A 13,213-nucleotide genomic window follows, 5' to 3' on the forward strand; every position below is an offset into this window, starting at 1 on the left:
GTCTGTCCTATATTCAGGACAGCACTTTGTCCTGTGACCTCAGTTTTGTGATGCATCTGAGAAGAGTTGTTGATTTTTCAGACTTCTCAGCTTTTTACTTGGTAGGATGGAGTAGAGACTCGTAGGTTCTCTGCATGCTAGCCTGGAAACAGGAAGTCCTCTGTTGACTATTTTATTTCTTAACTTTTGGTTTTCTTTTCTTTTCTCTTCCTATGTAGTCGTTTTTTTTATTCCAAGCTGGAAATTATAATCCTACATTGAAAGGAGAGATGTTGAGTTTTCTGCATACAGGCAGTCAAATTCCTAGCAGATCTTCTTGGACTTTTTAGGTGTTGTTTTGTGATAGGCTTGTGTGTGTCCATTTGGGTTTTGCTCTTAATTGTAAGTACCAGTCCTACAGTAGACTGTGGTCATTACTTGCATGACCTTTTGTGGTCTCAGAAGAGCATCTAACATGGCCAGGGAGTTCTTTCTATTCTGATATGCCCCAAACTTGAACATGTTCTTGCACTGCATAACATCAGGAGACTTTGCTTGGGCTGTACTTCTTGTCTCATGGTCCAGAAAGGGATCCAAAGCAGGAAAACAAGGTAACAAGGGGTTCACCTCACGTATTTTTCTCTTGTCAGAGATCACAGCTCTGAGCTGCCTGTTGTTGGATACCTAAGAACAGTCGCCTCATAGACTTTGGTTCTGGGCTTGTTCAGTGAGAAGGTATGGTTGATACTTTCTGTTCTGTCTTAGCTGAATGCCAAAGACTAACATATTAGCTTTACCCTGCCTTAAAGCCTGTTACAAAGGCATCTCTATGTGTTCTCCCAAACATCATCACTTTCGTTTTTTTGTGTGTGTTGATATTATCTCATATTTATTACTCTGGGTAACTTTGCTGTGTTAGGACACATTCTTTTGGGATCTGATTGGGACAGCATTAAATTTAGGCTTAATTTAGGGATAACCCACATTTTTTCCCAATGTACTGTAAACTGTATTTAAGAAAAAGCATATCTTTACATTGAATCAAATTTTCTTTTATGTTCCTTATTACTTTTAATAATTGTGCAAACATAAGTTCTACACCTATAAGTTCATTATAAAATGTATTATTTTTGTTGCTATTGTGGATAGGCCTTACTATATTTGGTAAATCTCCATTATCTGTATGAAATAAGTAGCTTTTGTATTTTAACTCTAATTATTTTGATTTCTCATTTTTTCTCTAGTTTTCTAGCTGATCATCTTGTATTTTCTCCCTTAACCATCTGGGTACAAATAATACTTTTTACTCCACATTTTGAATATACTTAAACTTATTTATTGATATTGCCTAATTATAGTAGAGAGTATTTCCAGAATATTGTTATCTAAAAGCATTCTTGGGGAGCCTGGGTGGCTCAGTCAGTAAAGTGCCCGACTTCAGCTCAGGTCATGATTTTAAGGTTCTCGAGTTGCATCAAGCCCTCTGCCATCAGCACGGAGCCTGCTTTGGATCTTTTGTACCTCTCTGTCTCTGCACCTCCCATGCTATGCGCTGTCTGTCTCTTTCAAAAATAAAATAAACATTAAAAAATTTAAAAACATTGGTGACAGTAAGAATGCTTTTAATGTTTTTGTTTTATTTTTTATTTTTGAGAGTGAGCAAGCATGAGTGGCAAAGGGGCAGAGAGAGAGGGAGACACAGAATCCGAAACAGCTCCAGGCTCTGAGCTGTCAGCACAGAGCCCGATGTGGGCCTCAAACTCATGAATCATGAAATCATGACCTGAGCTAAAGGTGGATGCTTAACTGACTAAGCCACTCAGGTGCCCCCTGATTACTGTCACCAAATTTAATGGTATTTCAAATATAAGTATATCAAGTTATATATAACTTAAATCATTAAGTTATATATATATATCCTGTCCATTTTTTAAGTTAAAATTTGACATCTAGTATTTCTTTGGTCTCCATAAATATTCTCTAGTTTTTCTTCATTGAATTATTAATTTGGTGATTAATATATTTAGACTTTCTAATGCTTCACATCCCTTACATTTTTAGTAAACCTCACTAGATTAAGCTGGCTTTTTTAAAATTGCTGTCTTTATGCTTTATTTGCAAAATATTTATTCCTAAGTAAATGTTTGACCAAAAATATACAAGCCAGTTTAATTTGTTACTGTTTTGTTTGTTAACATTTTCAGTTTTTCGATTAATGATAGCCTGATTTATTTTCTGAGGAAGTTAAAATGACATGGGCAGTTTTTTTTCTTTTGGTATATTGACAGAAATCAACTTGGGCTTGCTTGGTGGTGGTGGTGGTGGTGGTAAGAAATGGAGAAGGTGACTCTTTGACAGCTTGAAATTTTCCCTTTGTTTAATATTGTTTCAGCTTTCTAACCTTTTTGAAGTAAGTTTTTAAAATCCATGATTTTCTTAAAATGATTCATTTCATCCAAGATTTGAATACGTTAGCATATGCTTATGCAATATATTACCTTGTGGTACAATGTTTACTATTTTTTTAAAGGAAAGAAGTAAATGATGTTTGTTGTAGGCAAAAAATCAAAATAAAGGCTATAGGGGATCATGTAGATACTAACTCTTAATCTCATGGTCTAGAAATGACCTCTTGATATTTTAGGCATATTTATTTCCAAATTTCATTCTTTAAAGTTTGTCCTATTTACCTGTGTAGTTTGTGCTGCTTTTAGGAAGGGGGTGATGAGTTGATTGAACAGAGATCATTAGCTTTCCTTTTTCTGGTGTTCGGAGAGCTAGAGATGGTTGTGAGAGTGTTTAGATCGAACCCACAGCAGTGGGAGCCCAGGAAAATAGAAAATAGGGCTCTGCACATGGGTTGGAGAAATAGATAGACAGTGGGGATTTTTAAATCTAAGAAAGCGAGCTTAGAGATAAGATCTTGTTTAGGGAAAAAGTCTCCATTGTACAGGATATAAAAGCAAGGCAAATGAATTCAAGAGGTAAAACCACAGTATTACAAAGAGGTGAGGCATTGTTGAAAGGTGTATAAATTCTGATGGAGAAAGAGTTAGTACATGTTCAGAGTTGATTCACACGGAAGAGTCAGATTCTTTGGCTTTATCATAGTGGGTTTTGGGTTTTGTACATGTGACAGAGCTCCTTTTGTTGAAATTTTCCAAGTAAATACATTTAGGTAATCCTGGAGATTAAGTCAGATTTGGGACTTGGAGTCACTTGCCTATTTTTAGCTCTTGGATTTATAGCATCTTTCTATTTCCAAGTGCAGGGTCAAGTGCCTTCATAGACTCCCATTTGCTCTTTTAATGACTTCAGCTGGATTTCCATTTCTTGAGTTTGATACATTTTCTTTAACATATTGAGGGGCAGTGAGATGACGTACTGAGGAGGGAGAAGCAAATGTGTGATCATCACCAGTGACTATACTAGCTAAAGCTCAGAGGAAACAGGATTGGCAAAGACGTTTCCCTTAGTTTCTTCAAGCCCTGATTCTTCCTCAACAACTAAGGATACTTAGTCCTTTGTCTTAGGATTTGAGCTTCAACTTCCATAAAGAGTCTGAACTAAATTTCTATGCTGTAACTATTTATCTAGTACCTTCTATGTTTGGGCTGCACCTGCACTTGCAGTTGGTGCAAGAATAATAAATGAGACAAAAATCCCTGTGCTTAAGGGGAAAGAAGAGTCCACTGGGGGCTTTAGCATTCATAATTTACTAATAATCGAGGACAGGAAAAGACAGTCTCCATTTCAGCAAATATCAACATAATACATGTTCTTCAGAAGACAGGGAAGTACAGAGAATTATAAAGAAAATGGGAAAACCCTAAAAATATGCCACATTGAAATAACTGCTTTTACCACGAGGTAATCATCATTCCATGAATCTCTCTATGAATACAGAAAATAGAAAGTAAGATTGGAAGATAGAGGCAGAAAATTACATAGGCCCAAGTAGTGTGAAAATGTATCTTTTAATTGTTAAAAATAAAATCACTGAACTTTATTTGAATGTAAATGAAAAATATAACACTAAAATGATAGCAAAGGAATTGATGAAACTTGATTTTTTTTTCCCATTGCAAATGGCTGTGGCATTTGAGCAGATCCAGCTAGGGATCAGATACAAGATTCTATAAGTCCAGAAATTTGAGTCATTTTTTTCACCCTTTGTATGTTTCAGATTTAGTTAAGAATTGTTGATGGTTTTATTATAAAATAGATTATTTCATTACGAAACCTTTTCTGTTTTGTTGTACCTTCTCTTTCTCTACTCCTAACTTGATTTATTTTGTAATTATACTGCCAAGGTGCTCCCCCCCTTCCCGAATAACAATTTCCTCAGGTGTTTAGTCTTAGTTTTCTATTGAATGCTCCCTGAAATCTATATTGATGCTAATCTATATAGAATGCCATATTGGTGGTCATTATCAGTCCTTTTACAATTTCCGATTTGTTTTGACTTCTCTCTTGAATGAGTGGATACAATATCCATAGAAAATCCAAAAAGCATCAGAGAGCTCTCAGGCAGCCAAGACCTGTAGGGCAAGACTCTAGATAGAAAGAGTTGCAGAAAAGGAAGACATCTACTCAGTAGTTTTCCTGTTGAGGCATTTGCTAATTTCTCAAGGTGCAGGAGGTGAGAGGCTAAGTTGAATTAAATTTTGGTACTCTCACTCTGCCAAGAGGGGGGATCCCATAAACTGAGGAGCATAACCCGATAAGGAAGAGGAACCCTCATAAGCACTCCCAGTCATTGTTAAGATACCTGAAGAGCTACACGCTAGAAATGAAGCCAGAGGGCAAAAGATGTGATGCAGCCTAGGTTAGCCCAGTCTGTGATTATATGAAAATAGAAGGTTCCATTTCATCTGCTCAGGAGAGGGTGAGCTCAGTTGGAAGCGAGATAATTTCTAGAGCTCTTCTTTTTCATTTGTATTTCATGTGTCTTTCTTTTGTAATGTTAATCTGTTAATCAAAAATTGCCACATGCACCAAAACCCTAGAAAACAAATTCTAAAAATAGGTTCATAGATGTCCCAGATAATAGAATTCTCCAGCACAGATACTATCATAACTGTGATTAATACGTTCAGAAAAAATACATGACGAGATGGAGAATGTATTAAAAAAGGAAAAGAATATATTTTAAAAATCAAATGGAAAGTCTAACACTAAAAATGTCTCAATGAAAGGAACAATCTATAATCTTGGAATCTGAGATCTGAATCAATCCTCTCCTGTATTTAATGGAAATCCCTTTTATTCCTCGTTTTAAACCTATTTCCTTTCTTTTTTTCAGAGTGGTCATTCTCACCCTTCTTTATGGAAAAGAATATAAGTATTCTTGAGTGTATTTTAAGCATATTACATTTGTAATATGTGATCCATAGTACCAAGTATATTACATTTGTGAAAGTTCATTCTGTTACAGCAGAAAATTAAAAATTTTGCATGATGTGATTGAACATATGGTTGAGAGATATTTTCTTTAAAAATTGTGTTTAACAATCTTGAAATAAATGCTAACATTTGGGAGCCTTTGCTTCTCCAAAAAAAAAAAAAGGGCCATTTTTCATTCGAGCAATTATATAATTTGAATATAAATATCACTAAGGTGGCACAGTACCACATTTAGGAAAATGGCAAAGAACTGGGAAGTAGGAATTCTCAGCTTGTTGAAGATCATACTCAGTTCTTTCTGGCATCTGATGAATTGTTATTTGTAAAGACAAATAGAGGTGATACCCCTGGAGCATCTGACTGTTGATCATGTGATTTCTATGGTCATCATCCAAAAGTTTCATTGACTACCTATCTGTAATTCACTTAGTCAACATTTACTGAGTATTGACTCTGATACTGTCTTTGTTTTTTGAAAAATTTGAAATCTAGTGGTAGAGGCAAACCTTTTTAAGTTAAAAGTGGACAACAAAGGTGTTAAGTGTGACAATGAGCAGGAATGCCTCATCTTCCTGAAGTTGAGTGTGAATGAGGGGGAGACTTCAGAGAAGTGTTCAAAGTGGAGGAAAGGTTGAAGGAGTCTAACAGCAGTCCCCCAAGCAGAAAAGAGCATGTGTAAAGAACAGAGCAATGGTGGCTTTTTTCAGTCTTTGTAAAGAATGCTAGATACAGTCACTCCTCCCTTCATGACCCTGTAAGGGTCTCTCACAGAGTCCCTCAGGTTTCTCTAAACTTGGCCTGCACGTGTTTTGTAAAGATGGGGGTCAAGTCCCCATTTGGGGACCAACTGAGCTCTGTCCTCTACAGCTGTTCCTTCCGTTATCTGGTCATAGAGTCTGTGCATAGACCTCTCTTAATATTCCCAGAGACGGCTCTCCCATGAAGCTCAACTCAGGGATGATGCAGTTTTGGGGGGACAGAGCTTTCCTCCCACCTCCATGATCCCCGGCCCTGAACTGGGGATTCCTAGAAGTTAGGAAGACATGATGGAAAAACTGCAGACGGGGAAAAATATTTGGGTGGTACAAACACAAGAATGTCTACTCTCAAACTTCAGAAACACTGAAAGGCTTAGGAAACCAGATTTCCAGAATTTCCATTATGGTAGCTCTGAAGCAAGGCTGATAGTCTGTTCCTAGGTAATACTGATGCTGTTGGTTCAGGGAGCACATTGCCTTAGACAAAGTAAGTTTTCCTTGCCTTGTAAAAACAAGAGACTGGATTAAAAAAACACACACAATAATACTCGGATTGTCCATCTAGACAGATGTGAAATCTTTGGTAATGCCTAAAATGTAGTTGATATTCAGCCAGATTATAGCTTAATTTGGTAAAGTAAGGTATTAGAGAAGGGTAAGCCTTGAGCATTCTTGATAGACGGGATATAAAATGGCTCCAAATTCAGCTTTCAAACTTAAAACCGTCTTAAAAGTGAAGACAATGAAGGTTACTTGGCAAAGGAAAAAATAACCCAAATAGACTTGAAAATATAATAGTTCTAGTTGAATTTTTCTCCTATGTTCACTATATTCTTAATACACAAACATTTAGAAACAAACTCTCATACGATCAGTAGCTATGGCCATTTTTGAATGGCTAATCTCCCTCAGCCAAGCCCATAAGAGACAAATGATGATGCATTTATGTAATATATGTGTCTCTGGTTCTCAGCTTTTGCTCAACCCTGGACACACCTGAGGGAATCTGGATTGAATGCATCTGTGGTCCAGGCATTAGTATTCTTTTTATAGCTCCGCAGGTCATTCTCAAGTGTACTGAGGGTTGAGACTGACTGGTGTAGTCATTGAACTAGGAGTAACCTATATTTTATGAATGGAGATCTCACTAATTGTTTTGCCATGAAGCTCCCATCGGCTAATGTCTGTATGAGGGTTTTACATTTCACATATGTCTCCATGAACCCAAATTCCTCAACTTTGGTAAACACCACTTTGAAATAATGCTGTGCTCCACTGATTGCCAGTTGGTACAGAAATCATATTTATCTTTCTAATGAGTTTTGTTACATATGCAGATGAGGAACAAATTTTTTAAATGCCAAGTCAAGGCAACAAGGAAACCAGACCGAGCCTGTTCCAGCAACGTGACAAAAATGATGGAAGTTTTCAGAAACTTGCTGGCAGCAAATCCACGGCCAAAGAGCCACAGATCATGTTAACGCCTTGTTGGCTGTCATCCTGTAAGTTAAATTGAAGGGAGCTTTTGATTAAGGGTACAGTCCAACCTAGATCAAAGTGGAAATGACTCTTGACACTCGGGTTCTGTTTAAGAGAAAGAGAAGTTAGGTCAGTCACTCAGAGACTTGGCTGATCACCTAGAAGGATGTAAATGACTTCGTAAAAGAGCTTCCCATATGGAATCGTAAGGATTACATGAAAAATCTCACCAATTAATGGTTTATGTTCATTGCTAAATTCAGGATATATTTTGCTCAGTACCACAGACTGAGCTAATACAAGTAGAGGGTGTCCAATTAAATGTAAACGTAATCTAGATGACAAACCATTTTTAATACAGTTAAATGTTGAATATGGCAAGAGGCTTACTTATACTAAAAAGCTATTCATTTTTTAGTTTGAAATGCATATTTAACTGGGCATTCTGCATTTTAGCTTGCCAGTTTAATATTTTTTAATGTTTATTTATTTTTTAGAGAGCACGAATAGGGGAGGGGTAGGGAGTGAGGGAGACAGGATCTGAAGCACACTCCAGGCTCTGAGCTGTCAGTGCAGAGCCTGATGCTGGACTCGAACCCACAAACCAGGAGATCGTGACCTGAGCTGAAGTCAGATGCTTAACCAACTGAGTCACCCAGGTGCCCCCTTATCTTGCCAGTTTAAATCTTACTCCATCCTCCAGGGGGTTTTGGGCAGGACTGAGTAACAAGGACTCTCCTGAAACTCCTATGTTGGAAACATTACCTCTGACCTTCATGTACCTCTTCTTCCCCCTTGTAAGTTATTACTGCAAACAACTGCTTGACTATTGTAAAGTTAGGAAAATAATAGGAAAGGGGAGTTAGGCACACCCAGTACATCCAACAAACAGAGCTAAGTAGAAAATCTCTTTGTAACTGACCAGTAAGTTTGTCCTCCATATAGATCAAGCTTTCCTAAAACTTGACCTTCCCCTTCCCTTTTTCAACCTAGTTCCCATGATTCCCCTTTGAAGCCTCACTGTCACCAGTGTTCTCAAATCGTTCATTCTCATGGTCCATCTAATCCAGGACTCTGCCTGGGAAAGGGAAAGAGTTGGAATATTAGAATGACCTGGGAACTTCGTCTAAGTAGACATGCCTGCTCTCCTTTGCTGCCTCCCCGCAGAAAAGCCCTGGTCTGGAGTCCGTGCATGTGAGCAAGCCAGGCTGCTCCTCTCAAATCTTCATAGGGAGAAGAAAAAAAAAATCTATGACTGATTTGCTTTTTTCGCAGTTGTAATTTGCAAGAAGGTGAAAACAATTCTACCAGGAAATCTGTAGTTCTCTGGTGTTCCTTCTTGGCTCTCATTACTTCTACGAAAAGGGAATTACATTGTGCACTTGAAAATGATACATTGTTTTGTGTCCGTTAAAAAGGTGTGTGTATGGGGCGGGTGGGGTAGTTTTGCCTTCTGTTATCTGAATGGCTACACTTGGCTGTATTCAGAGTACTTGGCCCAGATGACATGACGCTCCCAGCCATCCAGGGGCTGGCTGAGTATCTCTCCTAAGTGTGGGGTTACTGGTGCCTGTGCAGGTGGTCCTCCAGACCAAGTAGTGCAGTGAAGCAGGTTGAAAGTACTGGTAATGCCTGTTAACTGGTTCAAAATCATGGCCACGAGATACAAATTGGAGACGCTACCTCGACAAGCCTATTGTGGAACAAGCTCAGACTACCACGTGTTTAGCTCTGGGCACAGATTTAAAATGAAAATACACATTGCAGGTTGCTCCTTGTTTTATTGCCAGAATCCCACCCCNAAGGGGTCCAGCATTCTAAAAAATAAGTTGCATTTAAAACCACCTGTTTTCTCGGAGATCTTACATACGTGGAGTTATCACGCGTAGCTATGCCTGTCTCATGACGTGAACACTGATTGACTCCTAGTTGAGCAAAATGCGGTTTGAAGCTCACAAAAATGACATTCGGTGGTACTTGTCAGACAAGCTCATGGATTATGTAGAAACACTTGGTTTGAACGCACAGTGTTCTCCTGGGAGGAGCCAAAGAAATGATTGATAGCACTGTCGTGTTTCAATCGCGGAGTTGGTCATTTGGACGTAGATAAACTTCTCAGGAATTCCTAAGCGGTAGTTTGCAAGGCCCGGGGCCCCCGGACGGTGTAGAGCCGAGAGTGGCCTGCACGAGTCCTAGGGAACAGGGAAGGTTAGCGGAACCATTCAGCGAGGTCTTCCAGCACCTTGGACTTGCCCTCTTCGGAAAGCGGGCTTCTGTCTGGTGTTTGCTGACACAAGGCCAAAAACACCTCATTACTGCGGTGTGATTGAGGTCATGCCCTCGAGTCCCTTAATTCGTGTCCCCGGTTGGAACTGAAGGGAAAACATCGCGAGTGAGTTGTCTTGAGGAAGAAGCCCGTTTCAGCTCTGCATCTCGCAGAGCCCGTGACCGCCAGGCCTGCGTGCCAAGGTCATTGTCTGCGGCTGCTCGCACCCGCCCGGTGCTAATAATGCTGCCGCCACCGGAGGGCAGAGCTTGCCCTCCAGGTGTGTTACAGCATCTCTGATGCAAACAGCAGCCCCGTACTAGGAGGGTTGGGTCCCCGCAGGTGGGGCTGGCGGAGGGGCCTCCAGGCGCTGACGCTGTATGTGAAGATGAACGGATAGCTTGCGGGGAAAAGACGTGGAAGAAGTTAGGTCACATATGGGCTCGGAGTTTCCCCGAACAGTTCTGCAAAGCCTTGTGAGCACTTCTGTAGCTCAGTGGTCCTTGTGCCCAACAGGATACAAATGAGCCCTCCCCAAGGGCGCAAGGATGTTCACGGTTGGTGCTGGGTGCGCAAGATCATGGTGGAGAGGCTGCTGGGAAATCAGAAGCTAAGACAGTAAGCTGCACGTGTGTGCCTGTTTCTAAAACGGGTCCTGCCAAGAACGGATCTTTGAAAACTGATCCTGATCTTTGAAAAAAAAAAATGTAGTATGGGAAGACATTTGAGTCTAATTTGCTTGAGGTAGGGAAGAGCAACACTGTGACAAGAAACATCAATGGAAGGAAGTTTCACTTAAATACCTATTCATTCGGGAGTGGCTCCAAAGGCCTGTAAACTAGGGATTTAGGGCTATGAGTATAAAGTAGGACTCTCAGAACGCCTGGGTGGCACAGTCGATTAAGCGTCTGACTTCGGCTCAGGTCACGTTCTCACGGTTCATAGGTTTGAGCTCCATGTCGGGTTCTGTGCTGGCAGCTAGCTCGGAGCCTGGAGCCTGTTTCAGATTCTGTGTCTCCCTCTCTCTCTGACCCTCCCCTGCTCATGCTGTCTCCTCTCAGAAATAAATAAAAAATATTAAAAAAATAAAAGTAGGACTCTAAATTCTTTATTTCCAGGGAAAGATTTCTCTATTTCTCCTTATATATATTACCATTATCCATATCAACAACATTGGAAACTAAGAGATAGAGAAGGAATCCCTTCTCTATGAGGGACAAATGTGTTAGTTTGTCAGAAGAAGGCAACATAGAGGTCATGCTATAATACTCAAGGTGTAGTATGGAACTCTTTAAAAAAATTTTTTTTAATGCTTATTTATTTTTGTGAAAGAGAGAGCATATGTGCATGAGCCAGGGCGAGGCAAAAAGAGAGGGAGACATGGAATCCGAAGCAGGTTTCAGGCTCCGAGCTGTCAGCACAGAGCCCAACTCGGAGCTCGAACCCACAAACCATGAGATCAGGACATGAGCCGAAGTTAGACGCTTAATGGACTAAGCCATCCAGGCACCTCTGGGTTTGACGTTTGAATGTCCAAACCATTCCCCTTGACGCGGACAGCAGGCATCGAAAACAGCTTTCAAGTCCCTAGTGAGGTGATAGGTGAATGATTTTAAGGGATTTCTTCCTTCTGGCAGAGTTGACTCTAATTTATCTTAACAGAAAGCTTCTGGCCTAATAAGTATGTCTTTTTTTTTTTTTTGTGGTAAGGCTGAGGCTTAAAAGAGACAATGGTATTTCAACTCACTGCAGTTAGATTCCAAAATCTGGGCAAAAGGTCAAGGAATATATGGTACAGTTACACTTGAGTTTGGGAAAACAAAGTTTGAGTTAAGTTGGTTTCACCTTGGAAGTCATTTTCTCTGCATTGTATATACGCGCACATACTCTGCTGTGGTATGTGAACAGAAGATGGGTTTCATCTGCTTAAGTCTGTAGCCTTTGATGGACTGTTTGACCGCACTTGCCATCAAACTGACTTTCAGGATTGTGATAGCCATATCAGTCTCTCTTCCTGTCATTCGTTCCGTGTGTGTGGTGTGTGTGAGGGTGTGCGCGTGTGTGCGTGGAGGGGTGTAGTATCTGAATGTGCCAAAATGTCTTATACAAACCTCTGTCAGAGCTTGAAGGCGAAGAGGATAAAGACATGTCTGGAATTTCTTACACACCGTGGGAGCCACAAAGGGCCAGCCACAAAGAAGCCTCAGGATAGGGAGACAAAGGAAGTTGGTGTGAGAAGTCCCCTTGAGGGAGGAAAGAGTCTGGCACCAGGAATGGGGCATGTCATAATGAGAATGGCTTAGTGTGGTGGTATCAAGGACCAATTATTTTTCGGTCAGATCTGTCTTCTAGCCCAACTCTTTGTGGTGTCTTTTCTGATTCCTTTAGAGAGCAGAGCGGGGTCTTGTATTAGAAATTCTCAAAGAGACTGCAGCCCAAATGGCACTGCCTTGATAACCCTCTACTAGGGGAAAACTTGAAAGACAGGAGGAGACGGAAGCTGTGACCATTTGGTGCCATGATGGCTGACCCAACAGCCAAAGTACCAGCAGGATAGGAATTTCTTAGAGGCACAGATGAGGCCTTGTCTGGGGACTCTGAGAAATGGGTGAGCGCATAAAGCACAAGAAATATGAATTATTAACTGTGCACATGACCACATCTGTACCCACAGGCTGGGGAGGCAGGGAGAAACTCCGTTTTCACCTCTATTACTGCACTTCACACAGAATTACAACTACTTGTTTACCCTCCTGCCTCCCCTCCTACCTAGGCTCTGAGGCCATGCAGACCAGGGGCTCTATTGTATTCATCTGGGTTTTTCGGGAACCTGGCTTTTGTTCCCCCTAAGTAGTGGGTGCTCATTGAGTGGTGGGGTGGGGTTTTTTTTTCTCATTTTTTTCAGCCAAATGACTGATTTCTATGCTTTTATTTGTTGGTGATTCTAGAAAAATCTGTAGGACACAGAAACTTCGTTGGGGGGCGGGGGGAGAAGAGAAGCCGGGGTCATGACTTGGCTTCCGAATTTGTAGCCTCTTCCTTCACAGGCTGTCACACAGGAATACAGAGCTTCCTGCCCGAGGGGAGACTGCTGAATTAGACTTTGGGGAAGGACCCTCCAACTTTCCCCTCAGATGAGAGCAGTTCTGTTTTTCTGCAGAGGTTGGACAAAAGAGAAAAGAGCATTTCAGCTGGGGGCTTTGAAAGGCCGACAATGAGCAAAGCACAAAGTGGGCCTCAGTTTATTGAGCCTCAGTGAATGCCCTGGCATTTCTAGACTGTAACCTATGCATCTGCCCGACTGGGGGGAGGGGACGGGCGCGGG

Source organism: Crocuta crocuta, unplaced genomic scaffold (assembly GCF_008692635.1).
Source record: "Crocuta crocuta isolate KB4526 unplaced genomic scaffold, BGI_CrCroc_1.0 scaffold377, whole genome shotgun sequence".
NCBI classification, from domain to species: Eukaryota; Metazoa; Chordata; class Mammalia; order Carnivora; family Hyaenidae; genus Crocuta; species Crocuta crocuta.